This window comes from Mastacembelus armatus, chromosome 17 (genome assembly GCF_900324485.2).
Source record: "Mastacembelus armatus chromosome 17, fMasArm1.2, whole genome shotgun sequence".
Lineage (NCBI taxonomy): Eukaryota > Metazoa > Chordata > Actinopteri > Synbranchiformes > Mastacembelidae > Mastacembelus > Mastacembelus armatus.
This window is the reverse complement of record NC_046649.1, coordinates 23,687,863-23,702,633: the sequence shown is the minus strand read 5'-3', so window position 1 is coordinate 23,702,633 and position 14,771 is coordinate 23,687,863. Positions and strand designations below refer to the sequence as shown.

The window sequence follows — 14,771 nt, the reverse complement described above, 5'->3', positions numbered from 1 at the left end:
TTCTCTTTGGGACTTGAAGCTGTAACAGTCCCATTAAACATTTTTAGGGATTTGCTTAGTAAAAATTCCTCTTTTACATTAAGGAGACTTTCTCACACACACACACACACACACACACACACACACACACACACACACACACACACACACACACCCTCACACACACACACACACACACACACACACACACCCTCACACACACACACCTCCTGTAGTGCTAACTACAGGCTGCAGGGCTTCACATCAGCAGGCTTCATGCAGAGGCAGAAGGCAGATGGTGAACAATGAAGAAAAATGAAACCTTTGTCTCAGCTGCTAATTTCTCTCACAATTCAGCCCGTCAGTGATAACATGTGACATAAAAGACTGAGACACGCCGTAATTAGAGAGCTGCAGCATCATTTTCTGTCACACTGACAGTAAAATGGCACAGAGCTGATCTGAATGCAGCAGGTGTCTCTGCTTCAGGTAAAATCTTATTTTATTCTTTTAACCGGATTATATTTTGATTCTAATTGTGTTTTTGTTAAAGTGGCCCTAAAACCTTTCTTCATCCTATAACAGGTAAAACACTGGCTGGCTGTTAAAATGCTCCATTCAACTTTGCAAATGTTTTATGAGGAAAGAAGTGTGCACACAGTGATTTCTGACAGCAGAATATTTGTATGTTTAAGAGAAAACTTCACTGGGCACATTTAAAGCTGCAATAGCTGCTTTTGCTGCCACGTGCAGGCTGTGAAAACTGGTCCTTTAAAGCTGCTATAAACCCACCCATCCGTTTTCTATAACAGCGACACTCTGAAGGTTCTTCTTGACTAAAGTCAGTCCTCAAACCGAACCAGGTAGTTGTCCAGCCTGTCACACGCAGAGACACACTCACATTCACACCTACAGGCACTTTAGAGTCAAACGACAACAATCACACACTGATGGAAAAACCAGCTACTGATTTCCCTCCATGGGATTATTCATTTGCTGAACTACATCTGGCGACAGATGTTTGTGTCCTTCAAACTGATTTTAACCATCCAGGCTTCTCTTGGTTCTTTTCGCTCCAGCTGCCATCGGACTTGAAAGCCTGTGTTTTCTTACAAACGTGGACTGGAACTTCGGCCCCTCTACGCCACAATTTGAGGCCTTGATAGAGGCTTTACAGGTGCTTTTGGAGCAGCACGCTTCAGCTGGCAGTCAAACCGCTCATCCTAATGTTTGTTTCCTAGCGTGAATGAAAGGCCACAGGATTGTTGTTTTTACTGGGTTCGTGCGGAGATGACCAGTCTCTCAGCAGGTCTATAACTGGAGGAGCTCAGCTCTGTATTTGTCTCTTTCTATCGCTCGCTTTCCTGTGGCTCGATGCGACTGCCCTTTGAAGCAACTGTGCGAGCGCTGCTTTCAAAGCGTCTGTGTCATTTAGCTTGCTGACTGTGAGTAGGTCCTTAACCAGCCTCCATCTCTCTCCGCTTTCAAAGCCAGGCATTGTGGGGGAGGATCAGAGAGGCTGAGGGAGAGGAGGCGAGGCTTTGTGGAAGATCAGTCAGATCCTCTCGATACGTCGATACCCTCGATCCAGGGGCCTTCAGGCCAAATGTGCATCTCTGCTCGGCAGCTGTCAGGGATGATCTGCCAGATGTTTGTGCCCAGACGTTCGTGTGATGATAACCAGACACATTTTAAAACTCAGGGACACAGAAGGATCTAATGTCACACTGCAGAGATGATAACTTGACAGATTTCTGTGCTACTGCTTTTAAGATGAGCGTGGAACGCTCTGTTGTAGTGCAGGATCCAAATGTTGTGTGTAACAGGACAAATCTAAGCTGTAATAAAAGTAACCCCTGACAGAGCCTGTAGTTCACTGAAATACTTTACTCTGAAGCTCCAACCTGCTGCACGTTAGTAAAAAAAAAAAACGTCAGAACATCTTTTCAAAATAGGAGAATGTTTCTGACTTAAAGAGCATAAAACACAAAAGGCAGAAGAAGAGTTATGTTCAAAGATTTTGTTCAAAGTCTAGAAGAAGAATGTGATGAAAAATTAAATCCAAAATCCTTAACTTTCCAGCCTGTAGAGAACCCTGGTGCTCAAGGGCTTCTGTCCTGCTTGTTTTCCAACTGTCCTGACTGGCTGAGCCCACCTGGTCCAGGTAACCAGGACAGGGATAGTTGGAAAAAAGCACAGGACCGAAACTGCCCACACCCGCTTTAAAGGATCTAACAAGAGAACAAACTCCCACCAGTAGCTCCTCCTTCACGCTCTTTGCCCATGAACTACAGATGCCTGGTTGGGACAAAGTGTCCAGTCCAAAGCTAGCGTTAGCTGACTGAGGAGTAAATGTGTCAGTCCAAAGCACTAACGTTACCCAAAGCTCCACTTCCTCCCAAATCCACATCAGATCCATTCAGTCCAAAGGTCCAATCAGGACCATGCTAGGTGGCTGATGGTACCAGAACCAACAGGTTAGCTTTAGATGCTAACACATCCAGAAGGAAGAAGGCCCCATGTGGATCCAATGTGAGTCCTTTGGCTGCTTTGAAGTCTCTCCATGTGAAAAAGCCAAAGCCATGTTAACCCTGGTTGTTGGTCTTTCTCTGTCCCACTCTCTCTGGGCTAAAGAACGCCGCCTCTTGGCTCTGGCAGCCACTGGTTCCCACTTTGAGTGGTAAAGTTAGTAAAACTGAGAGACAGGTTCTGGGTACCTGCAGGGACCAGACTGTGGATAAGTCTAAGTTTTCACCTTAGATTACAATGCTTAGAAAATGTGCAGTGGATTTCAGTCTTTTTAAATTGAATTTGTCCTGTTTCTTTATACGAATCACTTTAGTCCAGACTGCAGCATCGTCAGTTCATAAATAAGCTCTGCGCCTCATGCTAACATTAGCATGCTAATGACTTTTTACTTGTGGAGTGACACTGTACTGTTGTGCTTCTCTCCACCAGAAACAGATGTGAACACGGGGCTGGGGGAGATGTAGTCACACTTTTTGAAGCCAGTGAAGCATGAGGCTGTTGCTGAAATATTCAGCGTTGTCCACGATCTCTGTCATGTTTCTCCCGTCACCCTCGCTCTTGCATAATGTTACATAATGTGCTGAATATTTAAAGCAGGTTCAGCTGAAGTGCTTATTTGCTGCTGAAGGAACCAAACAATAGATGGATTCAATAGACAGGAAGTGAACAATGGTGGAAAAACACAGATGATGTTGGAAATAATTAAAGGCTGTGTTGTCCTGTTGTTGATGATGCATGTGAGAAACATCATTCTCCTGAATCTGACCCTGCAAACACTTCATGGAACCTGAGCCCTCCTGCTCTTTCACATGTAAATTAGTAGATTCATGATGTTCACTTTATTCCAGGTGCCCATTCCTGGTGTTTCCTACATTTCCCAGAATGCCTTCAAAGCACCTACAGTGAATTCAGGGCAACGAGTCAGAAAATAAATCAACAGTTTTGATTTTTAACTTTTAATTTAAGTGATTTCTACATAAAAATTCCAACAAATAAAACAAATAATAAAAATAATAATAAAATATTGACTGGTTTTCTGTGACAATCTAAATATTTTGAGGGTTTTGACTATTGAATATGTCAAAATATATCAAATCGGTCTCTTAGGTCTGTTTTCTCTGCTCTCGGTGCGGAAATGAAAAAAGAAGAATAAAGCAAAATAAAAGAAAATAAAAATCTTAGTTTGCTTCATCATCACCTGTGAGTTTCTCTTCCTGAACTTTTACTGTGATTAGTTAAGGAAGTCAACAACTTTTACACCACTGGCAACTCCATCTTTACCAGCCCTCAGTCTTGACTGATTACTCCTAACATCTATATAATAACAGAACAACATATGACTCTTGATAATAGAACTAATGAGTAGAGGTAATGGCAGCCAGCCTGCTATCAGAAACTCATTTTATTAGAATAAATTGAGCATAAATTGTCAAATTGAGCCTTTAATGTGTCTCCACATTAAAGAGCCTGTAAATGATCATGAGAGTGTTTTACCTAAATGAACATGAATGAATGACAGTTTATAGTGGAGAGGTCAAGGCTGATGAAGCTTCTGATTGAGCTGCGTTAAAGCCAACACACCAATGCACTGAAAACAGCAGCAGCAGCGTCTCCAAGACTATCGCTCATTATTCCCAAGACTTTGTGATGTGCTGTCTCCATTAACAGCCACTGAAACAAAAAGCAGGGGCTGAAAATAACTGCACATACCTGCTTTGATATCCAACACAAACGACCCCACTGAGAAATCAGTCGAGAAACTCCACGAGGAACCAGAGCGTCGGCCCACCGCCTCGCTCAGCCACCTCATTGGTCCGGAGGCGTCCTGCATCATCAGGATTGGCTGCGCAGGCGGCCACGGTGCCGAGTCTCGCCTAGCAACAGGCACAAGTGCAGCCACTGCAGAGCTCCCCAACCCCCAAAGCCTTCGCTCCGAGTGGGGAGCAGCTGATAGATCGAGCATGTGCAGACACGGAGGGGGGAACATAGGTGGCATATGTGCACAAACACAATCACAGGGCTGGGGATGCATGAACACACACACACACACACACACACACACACACACACACAGGGAGCACATCTACTGTCTTAACTCCTACATAACCACTGACTCTGGCAGCTTCTGCTTAGAAACACAGCTGGAGGGAAATCAAACACACAACACTGATCACCGTACTGGAGCATAACAAAAGACCTTCACGTGCATCTTATACGTCGCAGCTTTGAACACAGCATGGAAATGAATCTGCAAACCGTCACTGAAGTACTTTATGTTCTGATCATCTCATGTTTCTAACGTGCTGGATGGGACATGTTGACGTTTTTCACCGTTAAACCAACACTGCCTGATAACCAGGGTGCACTGCTTCACTGCATTGACCCATCCCAGGATCCCGGCCGGTGCTGTTTACATAGTCCACCACTTTTGTTTAGTTCTGTTCTGTTGAAACTAATCAGTAGCTGAGTGATAGATCTGCACCAGCACTTTTCATGACGCTCAATAAAAGATGATTTTACAATCGTTATTATTTCTGGAAGACGACTTACAGCTCCCTGTGCCGCTGCATCGGTCTCATCCACACACACGGCACCTTCTGAAAACTGAGCTATAAGCAAGTGGGAACATTCATTAAACTCCTGCTGAGAGGACGGCGAGAACAAATGGAAACACACTACATCCAAACATAAAACAAACAGGAACATGTATGTATTTGTCCATGTGCCACAGCCACAGACACTGAACCTGGAAAACAAATGAAAGACAAGGAAACATCACACACACTCAGAGTAGAGGTTTTAAAGCAGCTCATCAAATGGCAATGAAATCCAAGCTGTGAGTCTGGTCTATCAGTCCCTTTATGGTTTTTCTGAGCCAAAGACCCTGCTGTCGTCTCTGTGTTTTCTAAATTTAGATGTCACAAGTTTCACAGATGATTACAAAGACTGACGGCTCCAAAAGAGCATTAGCCGTCATGAGTTTAGAGAAGACGAGGGAGTTATGTACAACACAGGTATCTACACCATAATCAGCCGTACTGCAGATTTAATGAACTGCAGGTCATTTATCACACATTTATCTCCCACAGACTGAATAAGAATAAGAAATATTCTTATTGAGGCTTAAAACATTTGATTACCCAGATATGTTCAAACACTGTAGCTGGTCGTCTAAGGCCCAGACAGGGGCCACATGTCCAGGAAAGACTGTCCAAGTTACACAGAAGAGCATCATTAGGTTTGTCAGTCGGGGTCACAACACTACACTGCTCCATATTTGGATATATATGTGTGTGTGTGTGTGTGTGTGTGTGTGTGTGTGTGTGAACTTTCCCCGCTGAATAATTAAATCACTTTATTCGCCAAGTACAACAAAAGCGCTGGAATCTGTGATGTTGGTTCTGTAGAACAGAAAGACCAACACAGCACTGACACAAGAGCCAGAGAGGGAGAAACTCAGCTGGGTAATTTATGTACATGTCATTGTACTGCATATACTGCTCTATAGTACACAGCCCTGTACCTGCAGGCAGAGCAACACTATGCATTCAAAACAACTCTGCTCCTCTGCCCTGCTCTGATAATATTATTTCTGCAGCCTGGATCCAGACTGAATATGCTGCATTTATTAAAACGTGTCAATCATTTACATTCTCGACAGTCTCCTCAAATTAAGTTTTAAAATATTTTGGGGCCAGGAGCTAAAACCACAAACTGCTTCACACTTTTAACTTACAGCTGCCGTGTCTGTTTGCATGATTAAGAAGAGCACGCACAGAGAAAACAAGGAGCTCAAGTTTTCCTGCAGCTCATGTACAAACTCAACACCAGAACAGGAAGCCTTTGACATGTTCGCTCTGACTGAGATGCTCCTCGGCCGAGCCTCCTCCTCCAGCTCCCTCCGTCTTTTTTTATCCCCTTCTCCATCCTGCTCAGCGGGGATCCGTGTGGGAACCAGTGGGACTGGAGCGTTGTGATTGTTATAATTTACATCTCACCCCTCTCTCGCTCCACATCTCGTCCATGGCCACCTGCCTTTTTTTTTTTTTTTTCAGCTGCTGATGCCACGTGTCTCACAGGGGAGTCAGCGGGTTTCATTGGCTCGCTAGATCGTCATGGCAACTGCATACTTGGCAATTTGCTGCTCTCCGAGTAGAAGCAGCAACGTCTCACGCTGCACCGACAGAGAACGTTCAGAAGAAATACCTGCCTGGTTAAAGACAGAGAAGGGTGGACGAAGGTGTCAGAGTCACTGAGGATGGAGGAAGAGCCACATCACATCAAGGGTTGCTGAGAGAAAGACCAGACCTGAAAACTCCCAGGCCAATCTACTTGGTCAGTACAACACACTCCCTGCTCACAGGTACGACAAAGAGTCCGGCTGCCTGTGCAACGCCCCCAAGCACAGACCACATTCTGTCAGGTCCTGGAGGGGCGCTGGAAGGAAGGAACCAGAGAAGGAACACCAGATCTGGTTTGTCAGCAAAGACCTACATAACAGAGCATCCAAACCATCCAGGATTCATTTCCACTGCCAAAAGGTCTTGGCACAAAGCCTCATTTCCCCAGGCAGATCACCTTCACAGCCCTGACAGAGTGGGGCCCATGGTTGAGGGGAAAGAACCAAGCTCAGGTACTCAGACCTGGCTGCTCGGTGCAAAGAGTACGCCTGGAGAACTGCTGTCTGCCTGACTGAGGCCGGAAGCCGAGACTTCGTCCGCAGGTTGAAAGTACACGATACTTCCTGAAGGGTCAGGGCAGTGACAGGTGGGAAATAAGAAAAGCTGCTTGGAGAACTGGCTGAGGCAGCTGAGAAGAGCCCTGGATATAAAGAGACCCAACATCCAAGATGACTCAGTCTGAGTTCTGTTTGTGTAAATGTGCTCACAAACAGAGTCCAGAGTTCACAGGCGAACATTTATAAATGCGACTCTCTGCAGCCTCAGCCATCACAACTGTTGGACTGTTCACTCAGGGACCAATCGACTCGTTCAGCCTTTCACCCCCGAGACCTGCAGGCGGTGCGGACTGGAAAATGGAGCCCTGCTCAACAGCCGAGCTGTGTGTGAGCTCCTTTTATGGATGTGCAGCTACACAAAACAACTGAACAATCGGTTTTATTTAAAATTGATTTGTACCTGATACACACTGACTCACCAAACGACTGTAAACTGCCCGATACAGTTTGAGTTGGGTCCAGACCTTCAGCTGTGTTTAACACCCCTCACGCTAAAAACACGCAAGACAACAAATACAAGAAATTCTCTGTTCACAAGCAGACATCTGTCACATCCTGTTAGGTGTGTATGAAACAGCAGCTGTGTGTGTGTGTGTGTGTGTGTGTGTGTGTGTGTGTAGGGGGCAATGTTTGAGACTGTTCCTTGGATGTGGGTTTGGTGCCAACAGGCCAAAAACCCAGTACACAACCCCCCCATCAGTCTGCCAGCTTGTCCTTCCCCAGAGCCCCGTGTCTGCCATGTCAATCCAAGTCTGGTGCACACACACACACACACACACACACACACGTACATATCCTGTAAACACACACACCAACAGTGTGAACAGATGACGGCTTCTCTTAGTCGACCACAGCAAGAAGAAAATGAGATTCAGGCTAAACTCATCAGCAGATTAGAGGCTGAGTGAAACAGCTTCTCCAGCCTGGTCCTGTCCAGAGACATAAACACGTGGTCCAACATGTCTGCAGCTTGTTGAACCCATGAAGACTGAACTAAGTCTTACCATCAGTGTCACAGACTTCATGGGTCTCATGTCTGAAAGGGAATTTTAGGAACAAGTGGGTATAGATGATGGATGGTGGCACAGCCTGTGGTTGTGTATATAAAAAACCTCGGTCCCCACAGAGCCGTGATCCACCTGCTTTCACTTACCTGGCCTGGTTCAGTCTGCAGGTGTGTGCAGAGGAACCTCGACTGACATCGACTCGGCCTCGTCCTGCGGGCGACCTCTCAGCTTTAAGCTGAGGAGAGACAGCAGGTCACACACTCTGCAGCCTGTAATTTCATCTGAGTTATTCTGCTCAACGCACCGTCACTCAAACGCTAATAGTTATTTTCAGTCGGCCTCATTGCAGGAGGCACAAAGATTTTTGGCGTCTTTTGTTCGTTGTGTTTTCACCAGTGTGTCGGTTGCTAAGTAACAACAGCAGCACTTCAGAGTGTGAGCGGCAGGAAGAGAAAGTACAGACGGGCTGAGTGGGTTTTGATTAGAAGAGAATGAATCTTTGATCCTCCGCTTGTTGAAGACACAGCAACAGTCTGAGTCTGGATGTGGATTTGTCAAAAGTTAAACCAATAATAGATTCACCTCGTGTCACTGCTGACACCTGACAGGATGGGTTTTTATGGAGGGGGGGGCAGGTACAAATACACGTCAAAATAAATAAACATGAAACAATCAACAACATAAAAGAACATGTGTGAATTAAAAGTGATGATAGAAACTAGAGTCAAAGAGTAACAAGCCTATAGGCAAGAAAAATAAGAGAAATGGGGGCGTGAGTGGGAGGTGGTGAAGGTGTTAACCTGTCGTTGACCCACGTGGGGCTTTAAAAACAACAAGTGAAGCTTTAAGATCAATGGACTGATGTTTTAGCAAAGAGTCGACGTCCATCAGTGACTTTCACGCTTCAGTTCATCTCCTGCTGTAGTTAGAGTGCTCAATCCTACATCACCCAGCATGCATTGCAGACGGTGTCTCAAGTTTTTAGCTGCCTCCTGCTTTGACCTGTCAGTCATTAAGAAGAGTGTTTGTTTGTCACAGTGTTGGATCATGAGCTAAAACACTGTTCATCTTCTTCCATCAGCCAACAAGGCCTGATATCACTGACACCTACATGTGTCGAACTGGTGTTTTCTGGGGTTTACTGACTGACTGCTGAGATTCTGTTCCATGTTGCTGCACTGACACTCTCTACTTTCAGATCAATAAAGCTCATTTCGTTGGATCTCGTCTCAGGTCGGCGTGAGCAGCAGCCACGCTGTGAGCGCTGTGTTTTATTTAAGTGCAGTGGATCGATGCGAGGCTCGGCGCTTTCTGGGTCGTGTTGTAAAGACAGATCAGACGAGAGGAACCTGCTTCCTCCAGCTCCGGACCATCAAGACGGTTTAATGTCTGGACAGCAGCCACGAAACCAAAGCTGAGCAAAGTGCTGAAGAGGATCGAACCGCTCCACGGTCACGGCTGCAGTGCAGTGAGAAAAGGATGTTTGTTGTGTTAACTGAGAGAAGAAGGACGCCACAGTGATAATCACATCTAAATTAGCACATCTGTCAATTTTAAATTCAGTTATTTGATCCCAAACATGTGGGAGGGGAAGGTTTTCTGTCTCGCATCATTTCCTCTGGATCTAAATGTCCCTTCGCTGATGCTGTACAGTTTCCAGGTGCAGATCACTTATTTCCAGCTTTACAGAGAGTAAAGTCAAGCTGTCGGTCCTTTGAATCATCTGGCCCCCACACTCCTGAATTACAGACAGCTAAGTTCAGTGATTACAGTACAATCGCCTGCATCAGTCAACTGGAGCATCTATCAACTGTCCTAGATTCCTAAATTCTCCCTGGAGCGTCTCTCCTGGGATGGAGGGTGCTGCTCGCCTCCCGTTGCTTCTGTTTAAGAGGTTTAGAGGCTGAGAAGTGACAGGAATTCAGAGAGTATGGGACTATTTTCAGAGCTTTTCAAGTTGAGCAGTGCGATGATAGGCTGCGGTGGGGCTGTCACTAAACCTTAAGTGGAGGTTATTTTGGGCATGAAATTAACAAGGTTGCTGTGTTTTTGTTGTCAGAGGGAGAGGAGACAGGAAAGTCAGGTAAACCTCTTACTGTTAAACCGTTAAACTAAAATCTGCACAACGTTTCCACACGTTCTAATTGTTGGATCAATCAAGACAAAGAGACCAGCGTCTATTTAATATGTGTCAAAGTGTCCTGGAAAAGTCTGAAACGCCAAAATTCAAAATATTTATTTGTCTGTCTCTGAGAAAGAACCTGTTCTTGAGTGTCCAGGTGTGACACTGTGGGAAAAGTGCACCTGACAGGAGGGAAATGTGCCTGATGGGAAATGTTGTCTCTCTGTGGGGAAGTGACAGGTGAGTGGCAGCTCAGCTTCATTATTCTATGAGAGCTGCCACAGACTAGGAAGACTGAGGACTTTAACTCAAGACTGGAGACTGGAGGTGGAGACGACTCACCCTCCCAGTCCAAAACCCAAAACACAACCAAGTCCGAGACACTAGAAAACCTCAGGTTTCAATCCAGATGCAACAGAAACTAATCTCCAGTAAAGTGGCGACTAAAAAGGAGCCGTCAGACGAGGCCACAGCGCGCACACACACACACACACACACACACACACACACACACACACACACACACACACACACACACACACACCTTCTCTGTGTACCTCATCATTAGATTTTTGTGATTTTATCAACACAACACTCTTTGTCTGAGAAAAGGACAGAAGAAGACCTGGACTGTCCTGGACTGTCACCTACAGCACTTTACTCTTCTGTGTGTGAGTGTGTGAGGACTTTGTACTTCCCTCATCACAGCAGCACAAACCAAACTCATGAAGGACAAAGCAGCAGAAAGTGAACTGACCCTGAGCCCAGCAGAGGACTCCACATGTCCGTGTCCTCCTGCTAATCCCCCGGTGTGCTGGGACCGTCCACACCTCAAGGACAGAAATCCCGAGTGAGACCTGTGTGTGCACAGCGCAGGGTAAACACAGATCAAAGCTTAAATGACGCAGGGTTGAAGGACTGATGATTATTTTGGTCTGACCTCAGTGTTTGGGAGAAACTCCTGCACATTTATTCCCCACCTGTCCGCAGGTAAACCTGACGTGACTGATTGACAGTGACGAGGCGTCACGTGTCTCAAAATCAGAATTTCCATTGGTCCAAAACGGCGTTAATTTTTCCCTTTAGTACAGTTTTATCAGCTATTAATCAATGAGAATGATCGATTAACCTGTGGGCGCAGACTGCGTCATATTCAACATTAGCTCCATAACTCCATCCATCATCTAGACCCCCTTAGTCCTAACCAGGGTCCCAGGGATCAGCTGGAGCCTATCCCAGCTCTCTCTGGGTGAAAGGCAGGGGTCCACCCTGGACAGGTCCCCAGTCCATCACAGGGCCACATAGAGACAAACAACCTCACACACTCACACTCACTCCTATGGGCAATTTAGAGTCACCAATCAACCTGACATACATGTTTTTGGACTGTGGGAGGAAACCAGAGTACCTGGAGAAAACCCACACAAGCACAGGGAGAACATGCAGACTCCACACAGAAAGGCCCCTGATGGGTTTCAGACCAGGAACCTTCTTGATGTGAGGCAGCAGCTGATGATTTCAAGACTGAAAATGACGAATTCACAACATCTTTTGTCACACAGGCTGTTCATCCTTGCGTGACCTGTCTTAAGCACATGACTGCTGTCTCATCTTGTTGTTCCTGTGGTCTTCCTCTCAGTCCAGACCAGCACGGGCCCAGAGATGGGACTTTAGTTGTTTTTAGCTTTTTTCCTGTCGCCTGGTTTGTCTCTGCTTTTGTCCTCAATGACCCATTTAAGCACTTTCAGGTACAGTGGCGCCCCAGCGAGACTCGGCGACGGGGCTCCAGGGTTTGTTGCTTAGCAACAGGCAGCAAGCTGGCCTGTGTGGCGGCAATGGTTTTATGTAACGGTGGGTCTGATGGCTGAATGTAGGCCGCTCAGTCTGTGTAGGGATGTGAGTGTGTAACAGGAAATAGAAAAGACGTCTCTCTGTGGACGTGAAGTTACTGTCTGGGTTTTTACCTTCATGACAAAAGGATCTGATTTGCTACTGGAGGATGTTCAAATAATAATAACAACAACAAATTTTATGTAGCACTTTGCAGAAAAAGCTTTTCCAAAGGATTCCTCTACTGCCTCATGAACAGAGCGAGTGTTTGCTGCTGCTCATAGTGTCTCATCAGGACACACACACACCAAATATCAGTTCTACAATCTATAATCTAGTTATGCTTTGTGTGTGTGTGTGTGTGTGTGTGTGTGTGTGTGTGTGTCTCCTCTCTCCGCCTGTTGGTCCAGATGGTGGTTGAATCTTTATGGTCATCTGAGGAGCATCGCTGTTGAGAAGGAGGCGGTTGCCATGGTGAAAGTGACGTCTAAACGGTTTCCAAGCGGCTCCGAGGGCCGTTTGTGTGACTTGAGTGTCTTTAACAGGCAGATGCAGAAGCAGCTCAGATCTAAACACGTAAAAACCATCATGCTGCTGTTGTTTCCTACAGATACAGTCCAGTCAGGAGAGGTGATCAGCTGCGTCTCTGCACCAAGCGCCTGCAGATGAACTCTGCTCCTGATTATTCTCCTGTTGCAGTGGCAGGAAGTGAATGGAGACTTTTATTAGCTGTGAATAAACGCTGCTCTCTGGACTCTGTTTCAGCCTGGCTGCTTCATTGGGTCCACACAACAGGCTCTCGAGCTCCGAGGTAATAATCTGTGCTCAGCTGCGATGCCACAGGCTGTGTTGGTGTGTGTGTGTGTGACAGTGAGGAGAAAACAGAGGGTGTGTGTTGGTAAAATAAGGATTTGTTTTAAAGCAACACACTGTAATTACGCAGCAGAAAACTAAGCCGTTCAATGCATGAAGAAACTAGACTTTGTCATTGTTATCCCTTTGATAAAACCCATAAAGGTTCTCATGGGACCAGAACCAGAGCACAGGTCATTTGCTAGAAATGACTGGGGTTTATCTTCGGTCCAGCTCAACTGTCAAACTTGACTCAGCGCTAATTTATTTGAAGCCTAAGTATAGATGATGCTACGATTCCCGTCCTTACAGCAGCTTCTCCATCTCTGCAGAGGACTTCTGCAGCTTTGTCAGAGGGACCAGCAGGTTCTTGGTCTCCTCCCTGACTGAGGCCAGACTCCAGGAAGAGTCCTGGTGGTTCCAGGACTGTGGAAACTTCCTGGAAACACTCAGAAAGCTTTAGATCTGGTTTTACTCCCTGATCCTGGTCTATGTCTCAGCACAGTCTGATCACAGAGTCTAGAGAGAGTTCCTGGGCTGGTTTCTGGCCTGACCTGTGTGAACTCTGGCACCTTATGTACACAGGTGTGCAAACAGGAATCAGCTGAGCCGGGTTTGGAGTCACAGTGAAGTATCTGGAGACTTTGGTTGTGGTCTTTAATAACTTCTCAGTAAAGGCGGTGATTTCTGTGGAAACATGTGACCTGTTTAGACCAGATTTCAGACCATTTACAGAAAAACCACTTCCTCAGGACCAAATCTGTTCTAACGTGTTGTCGTGGTTCAGACTGGCTGAGGATCTGCAGCCATCAGGAACATGTTTGTGGTCAGCTGGGTCAGGGAGCTCTGGGAGCTGAAATGAGACAAACACACGAGGAGCTCGGACTCAACTTTGACCTCTGACCCCTGAGCTCACAGTTTCCTGAGTGATAAACTCCATTAGAGTCTGTCCAGTTGTTGTGGCCTGTCCCTGTTCGCCTCCTCTTCATGCTGTTCACTAGAGCTGCTTTTCGATTACTGATCCAAATATGTCAAGTATGTGTTTTTTCCAATGGACCTGAAACCTCAAGAGTTTCCAACACTGAAACTGCTGGATTTAGAAAAATCTATTGCTTTAAAGCAGCAGCAGCAGCAGCGTTGAACTAAATGGATCCTCATCAACACTTTCACTATAAAATACACGTCTGTCTCTGCTTCATCACCCAGATTTTAGTTAAACTCTTTAAAGAAGTGCCAGAAGAAATAAACGTATATTAGCAGTTTGTTTGTATCTTTGTTTGAAGTGAAGCCTGTTGGTTTAAATACTGTTTGTTTGTTTGTTGTCTATATTTCACTGCACTGCCTTTATTCTGTTATAACCCACAGACACACGCGTGCTCCTGGTCACGGTTACATGTACACTGCTCCCCCAACATGTCTGTGGTCTCCATGGCAACCTCACGCTCCACATCCTTCCCTCGTCTTCCTCCTTCACGTCTAACAGAAAATCCATACGAGGGAGGGAAATGGGAGAAGCACAGTCGGTGTCACCCGGTCTGAGTCCGAGTCGTTGGGTTTGATTCACAGATTAATTCGTCACTGATGTGTCTATTTCAAAAGGAACATGACAGTAAATGAAATGTATCTGGCTTCCTCAGGATGCGTGTTGAGGCTCACTGACCCCACATTAAACGCTGGTGTGTACTGAGATGAAGACAACACAGATCTTCAGCAG

At 45.9% G+C, this 14,771-nt stretch overlaps 1 protein-coding gene across 10 annotated transcripts in view; it reads left to right on the top strand.

Moving 5' to 3' along the window:
* Nucleotides 1-14,771, top strand: part of LOC113134345 (zinc finger protein 62 homolog) — a 757,491-nt gene that overhangs the window by 222,903 nt on the left and 519,817 nt on the right. The gene's annotated exons all lie outside the window — the stretch shown is intronic.